This window comes from Bombyx mori, chromosome 28 (genome assembly GCF_030269925.1).
Source record: "Bombyx mori chromosome 28, ASM3026992v2".
NCBI lineage: Eukaryota > Metazoa > Arthropoda > Insecta > Lepidoptera > Bombycidae > Bombyx > Bombyx mori.
This window is the reverse complement of record NC_085134.1, coordinates 919387-942866: the sequence shown is the minus strand read 5'-3', so window position 1 is coordinate 942866 and position 23480 is coordinate 919387. Positions and strand designations below refer to the sequence as shown.

At 38.5% G+C, this 23480-nt stretch overlaps 1 protein-coding gene and 1 non-coding gene across 2 annotated transcripts in view; both read left to right on the top strand.

The window, feature by feature from the left end:
* LOC101743430 (facilitated trehalose transporter Tret1) overlaps positions 1-23480 on the top strand; it is a 121918-nt gene that overhangs the window by 34925 nt on the left and 63513 nt on the right. The window lies entirely within an intron of this gene.
* TRNAG-UCC (transfer RNA glycine (anticodon UCC)) lies at positions 3461-3532 on the top strand. The gene has a single exon. It is a non-coding gene; the product is annotated as a tRNA-Gly (tRNA).

The window sequence follows — 23480 nt, the reverse complement described above, 5'->3', positions numbered from 1 at the left end:
TCACGGCAGAAATAGGCAGGGCGGTGGTACCTACCCACGCGGACTCACAAGAGGTCCTACCGCCAGTAATTACGCAAATTATAATTTTGCGGGTTTGATTTTTATTACACGATGTTATTCCTTCACCGTGGAAGTCAATCGTGAACATTTGTTAAGTACGTATTTCATTAGAAAAATTGGTACCCACTAGCGGGATTCGAACACCGGTGCATCGCTCGATACGAATGCACCGGACGTCTTATCCTTTAGGCCACGACGACTTCAAACCTTTTAACCCTCGATATAATCAAACAAAAAAAAAACTGGTTTTGCATTAAAATAAACGCGAATCACTCATCTGGCAGGCGCTTAAGATTATTTTTAACCATTCGCTCTAGTTCCAAGATGTCACAATGATGTAACCTAATACTGAATCACGATCGGCGTCCACAGAAACATCATATTACAAAAGATACGAAACTCCACTTATGATCTTTAGTGGAACGCGCGTGGGAATTGGCAACACGGTCCGTTTGTTTGTACCGACATTTGTGTGTCGAGACGTTTTTGATAATTGCTTTATTTATCACTAGCTGACCCGGCAGACTTCGTAGTGCCTCAATCGATAAATAAAAGACACATCAAGGGGACACATCAAAGGAAAAACAAAATTGTTTGTTTTTATATAATTCCGAGCATTTTCATATTTATCTAACTTTTAAACCTTCTCTGGAATTTCACAAATAATTCAAGACCAAAATTAGACAAATCAGTCCAGCTGTTCTCGAGTTTTAGCGAGACTAACGAACAGAAATTCATTTTTATATATATAAGTATAGATTAGTCTTGTTCGAATGCACTACAGTTCTAGTTTTGCAGAACGTTCCCACTAAAATAAAACACGTCATTATGGATCCTCCAGATCCATTAACGGTGCTTTTAGGTACCTCAACGACCGGCACCGGCTGCCGTCCTCGTCGAACCCGTCGCTTGCGACGAAGAACTCGATGAGTAAATTAACCCACAGACACAGCCCACTGAGTTTCTCGCCGGATCTTCTCAGTGGGTCGCGATTCCGATCCGGTGGTAGATTCTGCGAAGCACTGCTCTTGCTAAGGCCAGTGTTAGCAACACCTCCGGTTTGAACTCCGAGAGCTCACCTACACGCTAGGGTAACGCTGATATAGCTTCTCAAGGCTATTAGCATAGGTAGGACAAAAATAATCTAAAATGTCTCTAAGGTAACTTTTTGCAAATCAAAGTTATAGACTTATTTCTCTATATCTCTCGTTATCTCTGTCTATTGCTGTTGTCAAGCGTCTTTCTTCAAACGAGGTTGGTCGAGAGTGCTCAATGGTAGGCAGTGGCTTGACCGTACCCTGGTATTGGTGACCTTCATCAGAGATGGTAACCATCACAATCAATGGCGTGCGATCGTCTACTTAAAGGGCAATAAATATTGCAACAGTCACTGCTTAACGCCTTTGATATTACTAGTAGGTCCCGCAGTAGTCGAAATTCGATTATAATTAATTGAAATTATAAGTTTGAACATTATTATGGTTATATTGTCAAAGATATATGTACTTCTATAATCACAAATTTCGCCAAGACTACAATACAGACAAACAATATTAAAGATAAACAATATTAACCTATTTTCAATTTGACCACAGTTTTTGACAAACTAAAGTCTGCCAATAAATAAAGAGTATAATACATACGTGTGTGTGTGTGTCAAATACATGGCAGTGTGTGTAATGTTTTCTTTACTGGTTTAATGTACCTATTATGCATTATTTTTAAAAAATATTAGCATTGTGCACTCCTTCTCTATATTCTCTTTATGTGTGGGAAATTTCATACTCCTCCGTCCGCGCAATTTTCGTAAAAAGGGATACAAAGTTTTTGCTTCACGTATTAATATATAGATGTAACGGAACTTGAAAAGCGAGGTAGATTTGTCTTAGAAATGACAACTATTCATTCAACCAAACAAGCCAAGTTTCATAATACATATCCTGAATGTCTAATTCGGTGGATTTCTTCGTATTGCTCAGCTTTGTCCCGAAGCTTCCGGTCGGAAGAAGTCGGGGTCGATGCGAAAAGGATTTCAATTGTTACGCACTCAACAAATAAAATTCAAACGACATTCCGGATGTCTAAGGGTTCAGATAGCCGCCTAACTTCAGGAAGGAGGTTCGAATTTTATTCGGTGGGAAAAAATATGTTTCGCGCGTAAAAGATGACACGTTGACACGTCATACTAGAATATTAATTGTTGTGGGAAACAGAGACTTTTTGGCCGGAACGCGAGAAGCGAAGTTGTGTGAATCGTTTTATTTTGTCTATTTAGTGTTTCTTGAGGATTAAATATGTAATAACGGTGGTTTATTAACTGTTTAATATCTGTGAAAGTGCACAAATGTTGGAAAAAGAAAGCCGCTGGACGTAGCTTCTCAAGATCCTCCAAAAAGTCCACTGGAAAAGCCACTGGAAATATTTCAGCCCATATCATCTCATCTCATTTAATTTTATGCCAATTGATCAATGTTCCAAATTAATCAACTTCATTTCATTTCACATCATATTATCAGATTTCATATATAAAAAAAGATTACGCTGTATGGTACGATACCTTTGCCTTACCAGTTAGAAAAATAGAACTACTACTAGCGAGAAAAATGACAGTTTTCCGTCCTTTTTCAACGTGCGCCTTAGAGAGAGATAGCGAAACCAACATGGCTTGCACGCGCCGATCTGTCAAAGGCACTTCAGTCCAGTATCATAGAAACGCACATTATTTGACTAACAATTACCACACTGCTAATTACTTAATACAGTCTCGGACTAATTGCCCAACCGCGCTGCAACTAAGCCGTTTGAGTTGCGTAAATATCAACTGTCGCACTTTCTTTAAATAGGAAGCTGGGCCAACATTTACTCCAACAAGCAAACATGTTTGTCCATGTTTGCTTTTGCAATGTAAGACGCAGCCATTATTGCTTTTACTGCCTTCGAAGGCTGACTTAGAAACAGTTTACTGGTGGTAGGACCTCTTGTGAGTTCGCGCGGGTAGGTACCACCACCCTGCCTATTTCTGCCGTGAAGCAGAAATGCGTTTCGGTTTGAAGGGTGGGGCAGCCGTTGTAACTACACTGAGCTCTTAGAACTTATATCTCAAGGTGGGTGGCGCATTTACGTTGTAGATGTCTATGGGCTCCAGTAACCACATAACACCAGGTAGGCTCCACCCATCTAAACAATAAATATTAAAAAAAATCATCTTGAAATTATGTTCATCTTGAGACTTGAGGTCGAATTCTCATATAAATTGGGATCACAGTGATCTTAGATTCAAAAGTGAAACAATAGATTTATTCGGATGTGTTTATAATTTCAAACACACATTACAAAGTTGTGTAATAAAACTTTTTTTTTATTAATTTTACCGACTTTTATTTTCATCACCATATTTGTAGCGTTGGTGGTGTAATGGTCAGCATAGTTGCCTTCCAAGCAGTTGATCCGGGTTCGATTCCCGGCCAACGCACGCTTTTTGGATTTTTTTTCACGGAATTATCAAGTTAGATCATCCAGTAAACATTATTGTAATCTCTTTGATGTTTTTGCTGTATTTTTTAGAGGAATTGGGGATTGGATTCTACAGTCTTATTCCACTGCTTCCCCCACAGATTTCATTATAACAAAAAGATTAGCCCATAACCCTTGTTCCAGTTCCAGATCAAGCTTTGAAAGAGGGATACGAAATATCAATTTCTATATTTTTACTAGTTCCAGTCCATGCAACTATCTCTTTCGTACACTCTTTCGTGCGTTTAGAGGGAGTAGAAAGCAAGATAATTTGAACTTTTCTTCTCGGCACCAGATTTCCTCCAGATTTTTTTCGCATTAATTCCGACGGTTTGGAAGGCCTTCAATTTTCAATCGAGTCCATTTGCCATGTATGCGACCAGGAAGTAACACAAAAAATTCACGTCTAGTATTCACGTCTAGTATGAGTTTCTCGCCGGATCTTCTCAGTGGGTCGTTATTCCGATCCGGTGGTAGATTCAACGAAGCACTGCTCTTGCTAAGGCTAGTGTTAGCAAATTCTCTCAGGTTGAGCCCGTGAGCTCATCTGCCCGTCCGAGCGTAGCTGGAATAGTACCCTAGGCTACCAACGAATCCTCCTCCTCGTGTCGTTTTCCTCATTACTGAGGGTCGTGACTCCCCCGCTGCATCAGTTTCTCCCGTACGATTTCCCTCCATCTCCTACGATCCTTAGCTTCATGAAGGGCATTGTGGAAGTTGATGTTTAGAGAAGATCGTATCTGGTCCGACCATCTCGTGGGACTGCGTCTTCTGGGACGTTTGCCATCTACATTTCCTGTCACCATCAGCTGTTCTAGATTGCGACCCTCTTTACGAGCAGTAAGTCCGAAGAATTCCAGCAACGAATAGTTACAAAAAAAAAGAAAACCTCCTCCAAATAAAACCCTAATCTATTGCCAATTTACAAAAAAACACATTTCCAGTTAACATCGAGAATTATGTTTAAAAGGTTGTTGATGCCTTAAGCACACAATAAAACACATGTACACACATTAACGCATGAATACGTCATCCTCTTTGTCTTCAAACAAACATGTTCGTAACAAAAGTTTGTACAACCAATTAAGAATGATCACCAATTAATGAGGCGTGCGAGACTGGACGGCGTAGTGCCATCTGACGCTGAATAATAACGCGTTTTCGTGTGAGGAGTAAAGTATGTAGCTCTTTGATTTTTTTCCTACCTAAGCTGTACGCTGATATAGCCCCCCCCTTGGAGGCTATATCAGCGTAACCGGGTGAGTAGGTGAACTCACGGGGCTTAAACCGGGAGTGTGGCTAACACTGGCCCTAGCAAGAGTGGTGCTTCGCAAAATCTACCACCGGATTGAAAACGCGACCCACTGAGAAGATCCGGCGAGAAACTCAGTGGGCTGTATCTGTGGGTTAATTTACTCGTCGAGCCCTTCGTCGCAAGCGACGGGTTCGGCGAGCACGGTGACCGGGTCTTTGATGTTGAGTGATTAACTGGAACCGATGGCGGTTGTGACGCTGTCCCGTACCATAGGTAATTACAAAAACGTATAAGTTTACGAGTTATTGCATCACGCGATTTCTTCATTAAAACATTTGTTCGTGAATATGTCTTACCTATTGTATTATTTAACAAATCTACGTTGCTGCATTTTTTGATTTCATTCATTGGTTTTTTTTGGCTGACGAGCCACCTGGTTACCTGCTGTATTTACAGCAAACAAGGCAAGAAAACGCTAACCTGGTGCCGTCGAACAATGAACCGGATTGCTCATCATACAGGCAATATGATGATATGCAATACCCAGGGGCCAATAACACGAGACAATATGAAAAGGTTCGGGACAGCTGTGGAACTTTGGGTTGGTCAAAAAAGTATTTATTTGGGAGTTGGTAGCGAAACGGCATGGGTAAATACAGCGAAGCAGCAAGTGGTGGTGTTACTCATTGTGATATGCTCAATAATGTGGTAAGCGGGTAGCAGAGAATTAGTTGTGCCTTCCATGCTGATTTCTATAAGCGATGGTAACCACTCACCATCAGGTGGCGTACGCTGGTCTGCGTACAAAGATAATAAAACAATTAACAAAACATCCACCTTGCCTGTTCAAAATCTCTTATAAAGATTGTTTTTATAAGAATACAATTTCGCACTAGCCCATTTGTCATTAGTCATAGTTGGCCCAACATGAAACCCAAGGGTTTGACAAACATTTAATATTAGCATTAAGTCCACAGGTTTGCGCAACATAGACATTGGCGTCTGCATGTCTGTGATAAGGCACTTAGTAAACTTTACAGGAATGCCAAACTTACAAACAGACAAATAAGGTTGAATATCGCTTGAATTGTGTTCACACTATTGTAACGAAATGGTCAGTTGGCTTTTATTGTTTAAAACAAAACCGAGAGCTTGCAGTCATACATGAATAGGTCGTTTTCATGAATGCATCTACGAAAAGTCAACTTCTAAAGCTTTTATTGGAGGTCGAAATTAGGCCATAGTAGGAGTCAGCATCTAGTCTTACTAAGTAACCAACTCAAATCTAAACTAGCAAACTAGCAATCAATCATGCTGAGCGCATTTGTAATTGGATAGTTGTCATTATTACCTTTCGAATTGAAAGTTCTAGAATTGAAAGGTCCTCAATTCACTGGTCAGATTCTAAAGGGCGTCGTAATTGCAATGCATAAAACTCCGTTTGAAGTGATCACTTCTTAGTTTTTATGGTTAGGAAACCGCTTCGTAACGTAACGCGTTACGGCGCCAGTTCGTCTGCCTTCTCTTTCTCTCACGGTCTCCCTTCTCTTTCTCTCAAGCGTACGGCAGCGGTACTGAGACCGTATGTAGCTCCTAACTATTTATATATCTTTTATCAATTTATGTTACAATTTTCCTTACATTATAATATTAGTATACATAAAATTTAAGTAATTAGTTGTCCCCCAGTAGTCGAAATTCGACTATAACTAATTGAAATTATAAGTTTGAACAGTATTTATGGTTCTATTGTCAAAGATTATACTTTTATAATCACAGATTTCGCCGAGGCTACAATATAGACAAATAATCTATATATTAATACGTGAAGCAAAAACTTTGTATCCCTTTTTACGAAAATTGCGCGAACGGAGGAGTATGAAATTTTCCACACTTATAGAGAATATAGAGAAGAAGTGCACAATGCTAATATTTTTTTTAAATTATGCGTAAAAGATACATTAAATCAATAAAGAAAACATTACACACACTACATACCATGTATTTGACGCACACACGCATGCATACTATTTATTGTCAAACTTTTGTTCTTGACGTCTGTTGTCAAATTGAGAATAGATTAAATATTGTTTGCCTTTGTTAATATTTTTTTATAGTGTAGCCTTGGCGAAATTTGTGATTATAGAAGTATAAAAAACAATCATAATAGTGTACAAACTTACGATTCCAATTAATTATAGTCGAATTTCGACTACTGCGGGACCTCTAGTATAATTAATATTCTCAATTAGACCACAGACTTCAGCAATAAACAAATAGTACATAATAATATGCGTGTGCCTGTCAAATATATGGTAGTGTCTGTAATGTTTGTTTTATTTATTGATTTAATGTACTTTTACGGCAGACCAATGTAACAGAATTATCGTTCACGCTCCCATTTATGTTCACCGAACGTAACTATGGAAAACGGCGCAGTAGTAATATGGTAATAACCAGTTTTCCCACGCGCTCAATAGGTCTGTGTGACAATGTGAAATTACTAGACGTGTTCGCGCTCCACCTGATTTCCTCCATTTACCGGATCTCATTTATTTATTATTCTATGGTAAATTATGTATATTTTAATGAACACAATTCAAATGATATTTGTTTTGAAACCACAGTGCGAAATCTATATATTAACTAGCTGTACCCGTCCGGTTCGCTGGACATTTAAAATTAACATTATTATTTCTCACCCCCACAAAGATTCTCATCATTAACGCCCCCGCAACTGGTGTAGGGAGTCCAACACTCATATAAGTATTAGCCCATCCATTAAGTACATGTATTTTCTACATGGATACCAAGTTTCAAATCAATCGGATGCACGGTTCAGTAGTTATAACGGAACATCCGTAAAAACCACTGTAGATTTATATATTAGTATGGAAGTATAGATAGATACGTGAAGCAAAAACTTTGTGCCCCTTTTACGAAAATTGCTCGGACGGAGGAGTATGAAATTTCCCACGCTTATAGAGAATATAGAGAAGAAGTACACATTGTTAATAATATTTTTATTATGCATAAAAATTAATATATAAGATCAATAAAAAAACATTACAAACACTACCGTGTATTTGACACACACACCCATATTTTGTTTATTGTCAAACTTTTGTTATTGTTTAAAGTCTGTAGTTAAATTGAGAATATATTAATATTGTTTGTCTATAATATTATTTTTCTGTACTATAGTCTTGACGAAATCTGTGATTATTGAATTAAAGTCTATGACAATATAACCATAATAATATTCAAACTTATAATATCAATTAATTATAGTCAAATTTCATCTACTGGGGACCACTAGTAATAATGGATACGTAATTTAAAAAAAAATACTATTCAGTAATCAAAACTTTGTTGACTTAATAAAAATTCTCACGCTTAGCAGTCCGATAGCAATTGTCAGAGTATTGTCATTGATAATGTCAACAACATTTGTCTATGTTTACAATTTTGATAAAGAAAAATGCTGTGAATGAGAAGGCGGTCTGAAATGGGATCAAATTAGGTGATTGCGCGCTTGATGACCATATATACCATTGATATACCATCAGGCTATTTCCTTTTTGACAGATCGAGCTAGTGATTGGCACAACGGATATTTCGATTATTGAATCGGGTATTGATATCTCAATCGGTATGTAAGATCGATAATCGAAAAGGTACAATTTGCGTAATCACTGGTGGTAGGATCTCTTGTGAGTCCGCACGAGTAGGACCCTGCCTATTTCCGCCGTGAAGCAGTAATGCGTTTCGGTTTGAGGGGTGGGGCAGCGGCTGTAACTATACTTGAGACCTTAGAACTTATATCTCAAGGTGGGTGGCGCATTTACGTTGTAGATGTCTATGGGCTCCAGTAACCACTTAACACCAGGTGGGCTGTAAGCTCGTCCACCAAGCATTAAAAAAAACGTTCTAAAGCAGTCTTAGAACGTAATTGTACCATTAAAGAATTATTGAAACCATTAATTATTGAAACCAGTACAATTAGTATCATAAATTTCTATTTAATGTGAGTCGTGGGTCTGCCTTTAAAAACTATTGAGATCAAATTAGATAATGTTTCCCTTGTAGGCAGACGAGCATACGGCCCACTTGATGGTATGTGGTTACCGTCGCTCATGGACGTTACCAATGCCAAAGTCTGTGTCCACTACCACTGTATTTTATAGCATATTTATATCATACTAGAGGTCCCGCAGTAATCGAAATTCGACTATAATTAATTGGAATTGTAAGTTTGTACACTATTATGGTTGTATTTTATACTTCTATTATCACAAATTTCGCCAAGACTACACTATAATAAATATTAATAAAGTCAAACAATATTTAATCTATTCTCAATTTGACAACAGACGTCAAGAACAAAAGTTTGACAATAAATAATAATAAATAAAATAAAAATATTTATTTTTGTGTGTAATGTTTTCTTTATTGATTGAATGTATCTTTTATGCATTATTTAAAAAAAATATTAGCATTGTGCACTTCTTCTCTATATCCTCTATAAGTGTGGAAAATTTCATACTCCTCCGTCCGCGCGATTTTCGTAAAAAGGGATACAAAGTTTTTGCTTCACGTATTTAATTTAAAGATATTTATTTTAATTTCATATCATTCCAATTCCACAAATAGTGACGCACAAAACCGCTAATACTTACTTAATATATAAATCGCTAATAACAAATACAAGAATTGAAAGTCCGTACACGTAATAAGCAAGCGCTAACTGCTTCGACCTGCATAATAAATGAGTCGACTATTATCAAAGCCGGCAATGAGACTTTTGGACAATGATTGGTAAATCAGAAAAACGAATTATTGACTTTGTATTCCATTGGCAGTCACAAAACTCTTCTGAACGACATCTTAGATAACTAACAGGTTAAGTATTAACCTTTATTTAATGCAGGTTTTGAACCGTATTCTTTGAAGGAGACGATTATATTCAAATCAATCTGTATTGACATATCAATAACATTTTTTTGTCCAAATGCACAGATTGCCACCTTTGATAATAGACGACTCAAATATTTATTGAGACAAACAACAACATAAAAACTAAATACATGTATTAAATATAGATTACTGGACTTGTAGTTACACAACACTAACGTTAGTATGCCCATGGGTTCCGGTAACCACTTATAATCAAGTGGTCTGTGTGCTGGTCTGCCCGTATTTTTTAATATAAAAGTGTATTAGTAATTTTAGTGTGTAATGCGAGAGTCGTAATCCCAAAACGGGTTGAATATCTTTAAGCAGAGGCTTGATTGTGCGCAGTGACTATTTACTATCACGTGCGCTGTATGCTCGTCTGTCTATAAGCAATGAAAAAAAAATGTAATATGTCTTTTTTCTATTTGTAATATAATTATTCCCATAATAACATTCTATTTCCTAAGGTAGTCTTTATTAAGGTCGTATTCTCATATTTTGTCAACGCTGTTAAAAAGACCGTTCTTCGTATTACGTGTGATCTCATAAGTACCTCGGAGAGCCTCACCAGTCTTGGCAATTTTTTTTTTAATTGCTTTGATAGGCGGATGAACTCAGAGCCCACCTGGTGCTAAGTGGTTACTGAAGCCCGCAGATATCTACAACGTAAATGCCGCCACCCACCCTGAGACAAGAGTTCTAAAGTCTCAGTATAGTTACAACGGCTGCCCTTCAAACCGAAACGCATTACTACTTCACGGCAGATATAGGCGAGGCGGTGGTACCGCCAGTATTTCTGCTGAAAAGTAACCACTAAAACTGAGATGATGTTTCAAAGAGATTAGTGAAATCAACCCGCTGATATCGAAGACTTATCGTGACCTCTTAACTGAGGCTAAAGCACCTGACCAGTTCGTCAGAGTTCTGGCTTTTCCTAACATCAACACTAAAGATAAATAAGTTTTTACCTCGAACGATTTTACTACACTACGTTCTATCATTTCGCGTAGAGTTCGTTTTGTGGGAAACAAGAAACGCAAAAAAAAAAAATTAAAGACAAACACAGCTAACACATTAACATTTGAAAACTAGACGTCTGTGGCTTTTAGCTTCGATAAATCTTTTTTAAGCGCCACCCGCAACGGAATAATGCGGCTCTTCGGCGATCTCCGAAGACAATTAGAACGGTGATAACGTAAATATTTGTCGAAAATTACGCACGGATTAATACGCGAACTGAAAATTTACACCCACGCCCGGCCCGTGCCGCTTCTATTGATGCTATGCCCGTGCGATTTATTCGTAATGTTGCCGTGTATTGAAAAGTAATCTTTCACAAACATCTTATCTTATGCCTTTAAACGAGCAATTCTTGTACTTATATATATGTATATATATAATCTGAATCTCGGATACAGCTCCAACGATTTTCATAAAATTTAGTATACAGGGGATTTCGGGGGCGATAAATCGATCTGGCTACGATTTATTTTCTTGTTGTATTCGTGTTTTCAATAATCAACTCTTCCCGACATCTATTAGCGAATAATAATACTATTTTTCTTAATTGAGGGCAACTAACCGCTTTGAAGACACAACAAGATGGCGTTATCAAAAAAAAAACCGAGCAATGCTATCGGTCATCATCTAGTTTATGTGCTAAGTGAATTATTGTAAGTATCTTCTATGCTATTGTTTCACGTCATACATTAATAGTGTTTGATTTGCGACAATCTCCGGCTTCCGTGATCGTGCAGAGAAGCTAAATAAATAAAATTTTAGTCTAGCATTACTTTTAAATAAATAAAAAGGTGATTTTGAATTTTGAAAATTAGAACATTAATTATTACATCCTTAGATTAATAGTTTTGTTGCTTTCGCGTAAACAAGTTTCTGTTACAGTTTCATGACACGCCTTATTATTAGTAAACCCTCAGACTTCGCTTTGAGGGTCCTAGGCGCGGTATATCTAAAATTGATTAAAATCACTGTTGCCCAACAACTTGTGTCCATGCCTTGTTCTTCTGAGTCGATATCTTCATTGCTGAAGGTCGTGTCTAATTTGAAATGTTCATCACTCGATGCACTATGCTTTTCCACGTCTTCCTGTCCTCGGCGGTATTTATAGCCTCCGTTATTGGCAGGCCGGTGAGCGTCTTTACCAAATCAGACCGGCGGGTAGGTGAGCGAGCGCGTGATCTTCTCCCGTCAACCTGACCAAATCAGCTTCTGTAAGTTATCGGGGCCTCTACAGGCGATGTGTCCGTGCCTTAGATGAAATAAAACTCAACCGAGAGTATGAAAAGCGTGGTGATGCGTCAAAATACCCCTGTCCTGTCCTGTCGTCTCAATAACCCTGACTGGGTCCGGGGTAAGGAATCGGCTGTGAACAGCAGAAGTTTTTAGTAAGGTTCAACTCCCAAATACCTTTGGCGGTTTTCTCTTGTGAAAAAAAAAAGAAAAAAAAGGTCTGCGGACAATCTGAAGCCCGCCAACAAAGAGCCGGCAGCTCGTACTCCTGGGATACCTAACTATTCCAGAAGCTGCATGAGTCGGCTAGCGCGCTGTGTCACAAGATTTATAAGGATCAGTTCATATGGTGCTTTGTGGGGTCTGCCTCCCCTTTCCCCAAACTATTACAAAACTTCCAGATTTCCTGAGCGTACGAATATAAAAATAAAGTCGTCTATACTCATAACTTTGCTGATACCTACACGACCAGCACTTGCGCTAACAATACCGAAATATCTAGCATCAATACCATAAAATAGTACGTTTTACCTTATGGTATATAAAATTCGCGAGGACGTTGGATTATTATTAACCTGATATGAATTACCTAACCTAAATGCTATGATCACAAAGTTTAAAAGTATCCGTTAAAACTTATCGCCTTAGCTCCGAACTGCCGTAAATCCTTTATCTATATTATCGAGATAATCACCTAATTTTTAATACTTGACAACCCCACACGTTTCGTTTACTTGAAAGTGTAAAATAACAAATAATATTATTGTTCGACTGTGCTCTCTGTGTAGAATGGATTCTTAAAATAAGTAGGCGGCTGCTTAGACCGCCCAGGTTTTGGTCTATTCTGTCTAAATTAGGAAGTTAGGTACATATGTAGATGTTACTGCAGGTGCGGACGCATAGTAAAGTACATAAGATTGAAGAAATTGACATAAGATTGAAAGTTTCAAACCGTAATGTGTGATCGCTGGTCAAAAAATTGGACGGAATTCACCCAAAACGTCTTCCTATCAATATATATTTTTTTATTGCTTGGATGGGTGGACGAGCACACAGCCCACCTGGTGTTAAATGGTCACTTCTAAGGTCTCAGTATAGTTACAACCCTTCAAACCGAAACGCATTGCTGCTTCACCGCAGAAATAGGCGGGGTGGTGGTACCTACCCGTGCGGACTCACAATAGGTCCTAACCACCAGTAAAATAGACGGGGTAATATTCATAGTTAGTATTTATATAGTTAGTCAGTTTTTTTTAAATTGATAAATAAGTACCACCACCCTGCCTATTTCTGGCGTGAAGCAGTAATGCGTTTCGGTTTGAAGAGCGGGGCAGCCGTTGTAACTATACTTGAGACCTTAGAACTTATATCTCAAGGTGGGGGGCGTATTTACGTTGTAGATATCTATGGTCTCCAGTATCCACTTAATACCAGGTGGGCTGTGAGCTCGTCCACACATCTATGAAAAAAAATGAAAAAAGGTACTCAGGTTGTCTCAGAAATATAAATACTCCAAAACAATATTAAGCCGCATTCTTTCTATACTGTAATCTATATATTAATACGTGAAGCAAAAACTTTGTATCCCTTTTTACGAAAATTGCGCGGACGGAGGAGTATGAAATTTTGCACACTTATAGAGAATATAGAGAAGAGGTGCACAATGCTAAAAATTTTTTGAAATAATTCATAAAGGATACATTAAATCAATAAAGAAAACATTACACACACTACATACCATGTATTTGACGCACACACGCATGCTTACTACTTATTGTCAAACTTTTGTTCTTGACGTCTGTTGTCAAATTGAGAATAGATTAAATATTGTTTGTCTTTGTTAATATTTTTTATAGTGTAGTCTTGGCGAAATTTGTGACTATAGAAGTATAAAATACAATCATAATAGTGTACAAACTTACAATTCCAATCAATTATAGTCGAATTTCGACTACTGCGGGACCTCTAGTCTAAAATAAGAAGGGAGTTAAAAATCCCAGTAGATTTCTCGGTATCGTCTACCCGAGTGGAGTGAATGAACAAAATATTTACAGCAGCTGCTCTAAAAACTGAATGTAGTGCTGCTATAAATGATGTCACTGAATACATTGGCTTGCAATGTATGCTTACCATTATGGCTTTATCAGCGCGAGATAAATTATCCCGATACTGATTGAAACGACAAACACTTTACAGTTCTGTGTGCTTAGTGCGAGCTTCTTAACGATCTCGATAGCGTAAAAGTTAAGCCAATTTTGTATGCAGTTGGAACAGCGCCCCTAGCGGCAAATGTAGGCAAACGATCCTATTCCATACTAGTATGAGTTAACTTTTACGCTATCGAGAACGTTAAAAAACTCGCACTAAGCACACTGGACTGAGCTTGAGCTTACTCTTCTCAGCTACGACTCTCTGAATGTTTTATCTGTATATTAATACGTGAAGCAAAAACTTTGTACCCCTTTTTACAAAAATTGCACGGACGGAGGAGTGTGAAATTTCGCACACTTATAGAGAATATAGAGACTGAGTGCAGAATGCTAATATTTTTTGTAATTATGCCTAAAAGCACATTAAATCAATAAATAAAAACATTACACACACTACCATGTATTTGACACACAACACACCCATATATACTCTTTTGTTTATTGTTAAAGTCTGTTGTCAAATTGCGAATAGATTAATATTGTTAGTCTTTAATATTATTTGTCTATAGTGTAGTCTTGACGAAAGCTCTGATTGTAGCAATAGATCCATAATAATTTTCAATCTTCTAATTTAAATTAATTGTGGTCGAATTTCGACCACCAGGCGACCACTAGTTTGTTTTAATCGTCGTGGCGTAATAGATAAGACGTCCGGCGTAATCGTATCGTGCGATGCGTATGTGTCCGTGTTCGAATCCCGCAGGAAGGTATCGATTTTTCTGATAAAATTTACTAGGTTCTTAGTTCAAATATGACTTCCTTGATCGAGAAATAATAATAATAATAATGTAATAAAAATAATACACGCCAAAAATCTCAAATGTTAATGTGGCGGTCGTCTCGTCGATATGTAACCGTCTCCAGTAATATCGCATGGGCTGGCAGCTCATTCAGCGGTAGATGCGATAAAAAAATATTTCCTGCATTTTTTATTGTGTCGTGTCTTATGTAGGTATTTGTAACGCGTACTTCGTAACGCTATGTCTCCTATAATTACGTTGTTATCAAACATTTAACGTTGTGTTGCGAGAATTTATACTCTGAGAGGCTCTTAATGAGAGCGAATTAACATTAATACCGATTTGGTACGGTTAGTAAAAAAATATCAATTATAAATTTTATAAATCTTTTAGAAAATCGTGCGCCTTAGATTGGCGAAACCAAATAGCCTATAGTAGGTATTCAAAAGCGTTAGAATCGAAGCTGAAAATACCATTAATATTTAAAAATTTACTTAATAATAATAATAAATTTTTATTTCAGAATTAAATTTCATATGATATGTTAGTAACACAAAATCTTTCTTAAAAAAAGCAGTTCATTTTATTTATTTTACATTACCCATGGCCGGTCTTGAGCCAACATGGACTTCATTCCAGTGCCTCAGTATAGGGCAGCAATACCGACTCCCTATCGCGGCCAGGAGGCTTAATTAAACTTATTTACAACTACTATAAAAGTTTTTACGTTGTATATTGTCACTGTCGAAGCCTCGAAAATAATATAACGATAGTTAAAAAACGCAAGATCAAATCTTCAATTATGTATATGTATCGTGAATGCGGGATGGATGTAATATGCTCTGCGTCAACCCTGTCCCGCCGTCTCAATAGCTCCAACTGTGGACGAGCTCACAGCCCACCTGATGTTAAGTGGTTCCTGGAGCCCATAGACATCTACAACGTAAATGCGCCCCCCCCCCCACCTTGAGATACAAGTTCTAAGGTCTCAGTATAGTTACAACGGCTGCCCCACCCTTCAAACCGAAACGCATTACTACTTTACGGCAGAAATAGGTAGGATAGTGGTACCTACCCCTGCGGACTCACAAGAAGTCCTACCACCAGTAAATCCTGAATCCCTTAAGTTAAACCAATAGATCCGAAAGTTTCTGATAGATTAATTAACGAAAAAAATCATTTTATTTATTTCGTGCTTTTCTTGCCGACGGTACATTGGATCGTGACTACGCTCAATAAATAACAGTTAACCAGTAAACCGATAGATCGAAAACAATAAAACTTTTATTGAAGCAATTATATGCAATTACTTGGTATTGAAAGGCGTTCCCGCAATCGTGTTCTTGTCTCAACTATTTCAGATCTACATTACTGATAGCTAGCATTGCGGAAGACAGACACGGGGCTAATGGTAGTTTGAGAGCAAAACAAATATTAGTATTATTGTTTCGAATTATAGTATTAAAATATTAGATCTATAAACTAACTAGCTGTATCCGTCCGCTTCGCTGGGCGTTTAAAATTAACATTATTATTTCTCACCCCCACAAAGATTCTCATCATTAACGCCCCCGCAACTGGTGTAGGGAGTCAAACATTCATATTAATATTAGCCTATCCATTAAGTACATGTATTTTCTACATGGACACGAAGTTTCAAGTCAATCGGATGCATGGTTCAGTAGTTATAACGGAACAACCGTAGAAACCACTGTAGATTTATAATAGGTTGAGGAAAAAGTCTTTTCGCATTATTATATGTAAGAACTTGTAATAAAATCTCTTTGGCTATACCATTATCTATTATATAGTATCATTATAAGTTTAAATTTTAAAGAAGATAATTTCAAATTTAAGTTAGGAAAATGTGTGATTTTTATTTAATTTTCGTACTGTCAAGATGAGTGAATCTAATCTACCTATATATTTATAAGTATATAAGTATGTTTATCAGTGTCTGGTACCTATACCACAGGGAATCCTAAATCGACACCGGACGACCGTGCGTGATTTGTTCCCAGTTATTAATATCTATATATTAATACGTGAAGCAAAAACTTTGTATCCCTTTTTACGAAAATTGCGCGGACGGAAGTGTATAAAATTTTCCACACTTATAGAGAATATAGAGAACAAGTATACAATGCTAATATCTTTTTAAAATAATGCATAAAAGATACATCAAATCAATAAAGAAAACATTACACACACTACATACCATGTATTTGACGCACACACGCATGCATACTATTTATCGTCAAACTTTTGTTCTTGACGTCTGTTGTCAAATTGAGAATAGATTAAATATTGTTTGTCTTTGATAATATTTTTTATAGTGTAGTCTTGGCGAAATTTGTGTTTATAGAAGTATAAAATACAATCATAATAGTGTACAAACTTACAATTCCAATTAATTATAGTCAAATTTCGACTACTGCGGGACCTCTAGTAGTTATTATTATCACAGCTTTCACGTTTTTCCCAACATTTCGGTTCTTAACCATAGTATGTGTGTAAAATGCCTTTATAATTCATATTATAAACACAATATTGAACGATTCAAACTAAATAATTCAAAACAAAGCTATTTATCATATGATGTTTCAAGGGTCTTAAAATGAAAGGTATTTGTGGCGTCTGTACGAGAATATGAACCTTAAAACGTTTGATTTAAAGACGGAATTACAATGCGATAGCATTGCATAACGTTCTCTGTGCTTTGAAGAAAGCAATGCTTGTTTCTGATACTCGATATGGGGTGCGTTTCCAATGGTCAACGATATTTTGTGTTGTTATTTCAGGCGATATTTTTTTTTTTTTTTTGTAGGTGATGTGTTTCATTATGAGTTCGTATTTACTTGTAATGGAACATGTTTATAATGCGCGTATAGGACACAAACATACATCATTTTATTTTGTTACTAGCGACCGGCCTCGCTTCGCTTAGGGAACTGTAATTTATTATTGATAACAATATTTCTCCACTATTTAATGTATGTTATTATACATATAAACCTTCCTCTTTAATCACTCTATCTATTAAAAAAAACCCATCAAAATCCGTTGCGCAGTTTTAAAGATTTTCATTGGAGAGGACCTCTCGCTGCCGCGCGTCGTGGCTACGATGCTCGGCAGCGACGCGTCCTGGAAGGCGATGCTCGACTTCTGCGAGTCCACCATCTCGCAGAAGGAGGCGGCGGAGCGAGAGAGGGAGAGCTCTTCCCTTTCCGCACCGATCCGTCGCCGTCGAGCCGGGGGCCGGAGGCGGGAATACGCCCGTACGTCCCGGCCCCTGTAGGTGGCGGCCTCCCCCCGGTGAAGGTCAAGGGGCGACCTGAGGGGGTGAGGCCGCGCGGCGCGCTACCAACACTCTAGCGCGCTGCCGTGGAGTGAATAGAGCGACCGGTCGACGGTGTATCGCGTCCCGACCCGGCAGGCTGGTTCTGGTCCAGCGGGGTATTCCGGGACACCAGCGGCACCGTCTAGGGGGGCCCGACGGGCTGCCGTACCGGGACGGCCGACGTTTTAGAGCCTTCGATTCGCCTCGAAGGCTCCGTCGGCTGGGCGTCCTTGGGGTGAGCCGCGCCGTCTGGTTGTAGTGTTGACCGCGGTAGCCCCCCTACCTCATCCGGGTTCTGACCTCGGAGGGGATCGGACGTCGGGTGTAAGAGTGCAGAGGAGTCGTTTAGTGGGTGGGCTCTAAAATCCTTGGGCCCGCGGTCTGCTCACAACACCATGCAGATCGTTGAGTCTCACATACCCCGCGCGCCCCTTTTGCGCGGGGACCTCGTAGGAGGTTCGGCCGTCTACCCGAAAATAAAGAAAAAAAAAAAAAAAAGTTTTAAAGATTTAAGCATACATAGAGATATAGGGACAGAGAAAGCGACTTTGTTTTAGACTATGTAGTGAAGATGATTAATACAGAACTAAAACCTTAAATCTTTCACTCATTATTCAATTATTAGGGAACTTCTGGTGTTTAAGGTGTTTACTCAATTTTTGTCAGTAGTATAATATAATATAATTAAAACAACTTTTTATTTATTTATTGCTTCGATAGATGGACGAGCTCACGGCCCACCTAGTGTTAAGGTACCGAGGCCTATAGATATCAAAATGTCAATCTTGTTACACACTTTGAGAGACAAATTCTAAGATCTCAGTTTTAGAGTACTTCGGCTACCATACCCTTCAAGTCTAAATTCATTACTGCTTCAGGGCTTAAATAATCAGGTTGGTGATACCTTCCACCACCCTGCTTATTTGTTGAAATAATATGTTGGCAAAAATAATATATTTAACTGTAAAAATAGTATAGCTTTAATAAGCTTAATATCTACGACACGCGAACCCCAATGGAAATACAATATTATACGTTTGATTGAATTTTTTAATAATTAAATATTGCGGGTAGCCATTACACAACGCAAGATATTGGTGTGGCGGTAGGCATTACAGGACACCAAGATATTTGACAGACGCCTGAATCTCGCTTACGACATTTTCAAGATAAGCTTGCTAATATACACAAGTTCCGAACAATAACATTCGGACCGTCGGTCTACCGGGCAATATCACCTCTCTCTCTTTTTTTTTCCTGCTTAGTTCCAGTTTAGGTAGGGAGTTACGGGGCTCAAATCGGAGTGATGCTAACACTGACCCTAGCAAGAGCAGTGCTTCGCCGAATCTACCACCGGATCGGAAACGGGACCCACTGAGAAGATCCGGTGAGAAACTCAATGGGCTATGGGTTAATTCGCTCATCGAGCCCTTCGTCGCAAGCGGCGGGCTACAAATTAGTTCTGTAATGGCTACCGCCACACTAAATAGTTTTTTTTGTCGTGCGACATTGCGAACGCGCTTCAAGTGGCCGGCTATATGCAGTGTTCGGTAATGTCTACCAGAAACGTTTTGTGTTCATACGTATGTATTTATATGGTATACGTATGCATCTATATATATTGTTGGACCGGGATTTGTGTTCTAATCGGCTCTCAAATATGGTTTAGGAAAAAATACTGATTGAGTTTGACAAGTGGAGTAATGCGAGCTTAAGATCTCACGGAAAACAATCGATCTCTTATATAAGTAAAATAGGTGTTATAATGCCGATAATGGTTAGTTTTCTTTACTAGAAAATGAAAACAATTAGTGACATTTTCTTTTTTTTTTTTTGTAAGCTGTTTTATTTTGTGTAGTAGCTTCTGATAAATTTAAGCTTTATCACTAAAAAAAAATTTTTTTTCTTTAACGTAAAAAATGAGATAAATCTAAATAAAAGTTCATGGACTAGGGTTTAACTTCGACAATTGTGCGACGGACTATTTAAATTTATTACGATTACTAGCTTTGTCGAATATTAATGATTTTTGTGTGTTGATGTACTAGACCAAATAGACGCTGCTTGATGCCGATTCTATTTGTCTATTTATCTATTTGGTATAGTACAGTCTCGAATGGTGGATTTCTTCGGACACGTTTCGCGACGAGATGACAGGTCCATAGAACGCCTCGTTGTACAGGGAAGCGTTGATGGTACAAGACCGCGCGGTAGGCCACCAATGCGGTGGACCGACCAAATTAAAACTGCAGTGGGAGGTCCCCTAAATGAGTGCAGTAGAATGGCCTCGAGCAGGGAGAGTTGGCGCGACATCGTGAGACGCATCAAGTCTGCCCCTTCCAACACTACATGACGATCACGACTTGACTCTGTCAAGAGTGATACGACTGAGAAGAAGAAGAAGAAGAAGTGTTGATGTATTGTCTATGATTTAGCTCATCACTTCTTCTTGTCATTGACGTCAAATGTAGCGAAATAGCGTACGAGTGACGTTTTTATTTTGCGCGGCAAAAAGGCTTTTCTGTTTTTTTTTTAAACCCGTTAATGGGCAAGCGTAGCACGGTTTGTCGTGCCTTAAATTTAAAGTTTTTTTTTTTTAAATCAAATCACTTCGAGACGAAAACCTTAATAGTATCGGAATGATAATTTTTCTCGCCATTTTATAGGCGCTCGGCTACCCTTAACGCTATTAAATATGTTATTAGCTCTATGATTTCCTCGTTTCCGTCGTGTTACATACAAACATGTATTTCCTGTTGAAGTACGATAAACCTTCGATTAGATAACACGTTAGAATCATTAACTCGTGTTACGTTCTTGTAACAATATTTACATTACGCGCTTACTGCATGATCGTAACGACATGTGTTTAAAGAAATGCATTCACGATGCGCAACGTCCGCGGCCGAAGAATTAAACAGAAAAATTGTTTCTTATAAGACGGAATAAACTGCTGGAGATATAACTCTAAGAGGGTTAGGCTTTTTCCTGGTGCTGGGACGTCTTGTGAGTCCGCACGTGAAGCAGTAATGCGTTTCGGTTTGAAGGGTGGGGCAACCGTTGTACCGTTAAAAGTGAGACCTTACTTATGTCTCAAGGTGGGTGGCGGAATTTACATTTTAGAGACATGGGCTCCGGTAACCACTAAGACCATGTGGGCCGTGAGCTCGTCCACCCATCCAAGCAATATAAAAAAGGCTCGTAAAACTTATGCCAAATGCAACAGGATATTCTGAACCGACCCCACATAATGTGGTATGAAAAAAGAATGTTTGCAAGTTGAGGTTACGACGACTGTTGACTTACATGTGATTATTAAAACGATTACGTTTGATAGTGCAATTAATGGTCATAAGTGCGTCGAGGAAATAATTGAAATTGACTTTTAATTACTTCTAATGTATAAAAATACTAGCGACCCGCCTTCGTTTCGCTTCGGAAACATGAAAGAAAGAATGCAACAAACAAAAAATCTAATCTTTCATCAGTAGTTTTGGCGGGAAAAATAGACAGACAAACAGAGTTACTTCGCATTTTTAATATATCTTTATATTGTATGGATCTAAACAAAAAACTTGAAGTTTTTGCTACAGATTAAGACACTTTCTCCCTCTCCCGCAAGTCTGGTTTTGCATGGCGGATGCAAACACAGTATTCTATATTCAGTATGAAATTTATATGCGTATTTGTGGACGTGTAAAATATATTTCTGTTGATCGGTTCTAACAGTAAACTGGTTAAAACGTTATGCTCGTAAACCTGTGGTTTGTAAGGAAAGCGGACACAAGATGGCCAGATTAACTTGCCTTCCAGTAGCTACTAAGCCTGGCGTCTATTAGTCCATCTATCTATCTGAAATACAGTTGTGCAATATTGTCTTGAGTGTTCTATCCCACTGAGTTTCTCGCCGGATCTTCTCAGTGGGTCGCGTTTCCGATCCGGTGGTAGATTCTGCGAAGCACTAATCTTGCTAGGGCTAGTATTAGCAACGCCCCCATGTTTGAGCCCCGTGAGCTCACCTACTAGTTAAGGTTCCGCTGAAATAGTCTCTCAAGGCTATCAGCTTAGGTAGGAAAAGAAAAGTATCTAAATTCAACCGACTAAAAACAAAAAAGTAAAACTGATCTCTGATTTAATGAAACCCTAGCTGTGAAATCCAGTTTTGGAATAAGCTCCCCTCCACGGTATTTCCTGAGGGTTATGACATGTCCTTCTTCAAACGAGGCTTGTAGAGAGTCCTTGACGGTAGGCAGCGGCTTAGCTCTGCCCCTATCATTGCTGACGTCCATGGGCGACGGTTATCACTCACCATCAGGTAGGCCGTTCATCTGCCTACGAGGACAATAAAAATATATATTTTTTCAAAGATTCGATAAATACTGTAAGAGGTAATCATTCAGAAGAAGAAGGTTACCATGATATTACGTAATGCGACATTCGTAACTTTGTTTGAGTGATCTCTAGAGCGTACGAGTATCATCTTGGATGGATTTGACAGTAACACACGTCAGGGTCTACACAATCAACGATCAATGAAAGCGTTGCTGTAGCTAACATAGAAGAGAAGATATTAGACGTAAAACTGTGGATCGCGCTAACAATATTTACACGATAAACTCGCTTGACAAGTTCCGGATGGCAACATTCGGGGTACTTAGCGCGTGTTTTTGAACGGTCTCGCTAGCGTAAAAGTTAACTCAAATTTGTATGGAGAAATTTGAGTTAGCTATTTTACCCTGCCTATTTCTGCCGTGAAGCAGTAATGCGTTTCGGTTTAAAGGGTGGGGCAGCCGTTGTAACTAAACGTGAGACCTTAGAACTTATATCGCAAGGTGGGTGGCGCATTTACGTTGTGGATGTCTATGGGCTCCAGTAACCACTTAACATCAGGTGGGCTGTGAGCTCGTCCACCCATCTAAGCAATAAAAAAAAAAGTTGGAACGTTTGCATACATTTGCCGCTGATTCCAACTGCATTCCAACGGCCGTCTGGTGTAGTGGTAAGTGACATGGTCACTACACAAGGGGGTCGCGGGTTCGAATCCCGCCAAGGGAAGATATTTGTATGATAAATATAAATGTCTTTTCCAGGGTTATGGATGTATATTAAATATATGTATGTGTATAATAAAAATCTTACATTTATATCCGTTATCT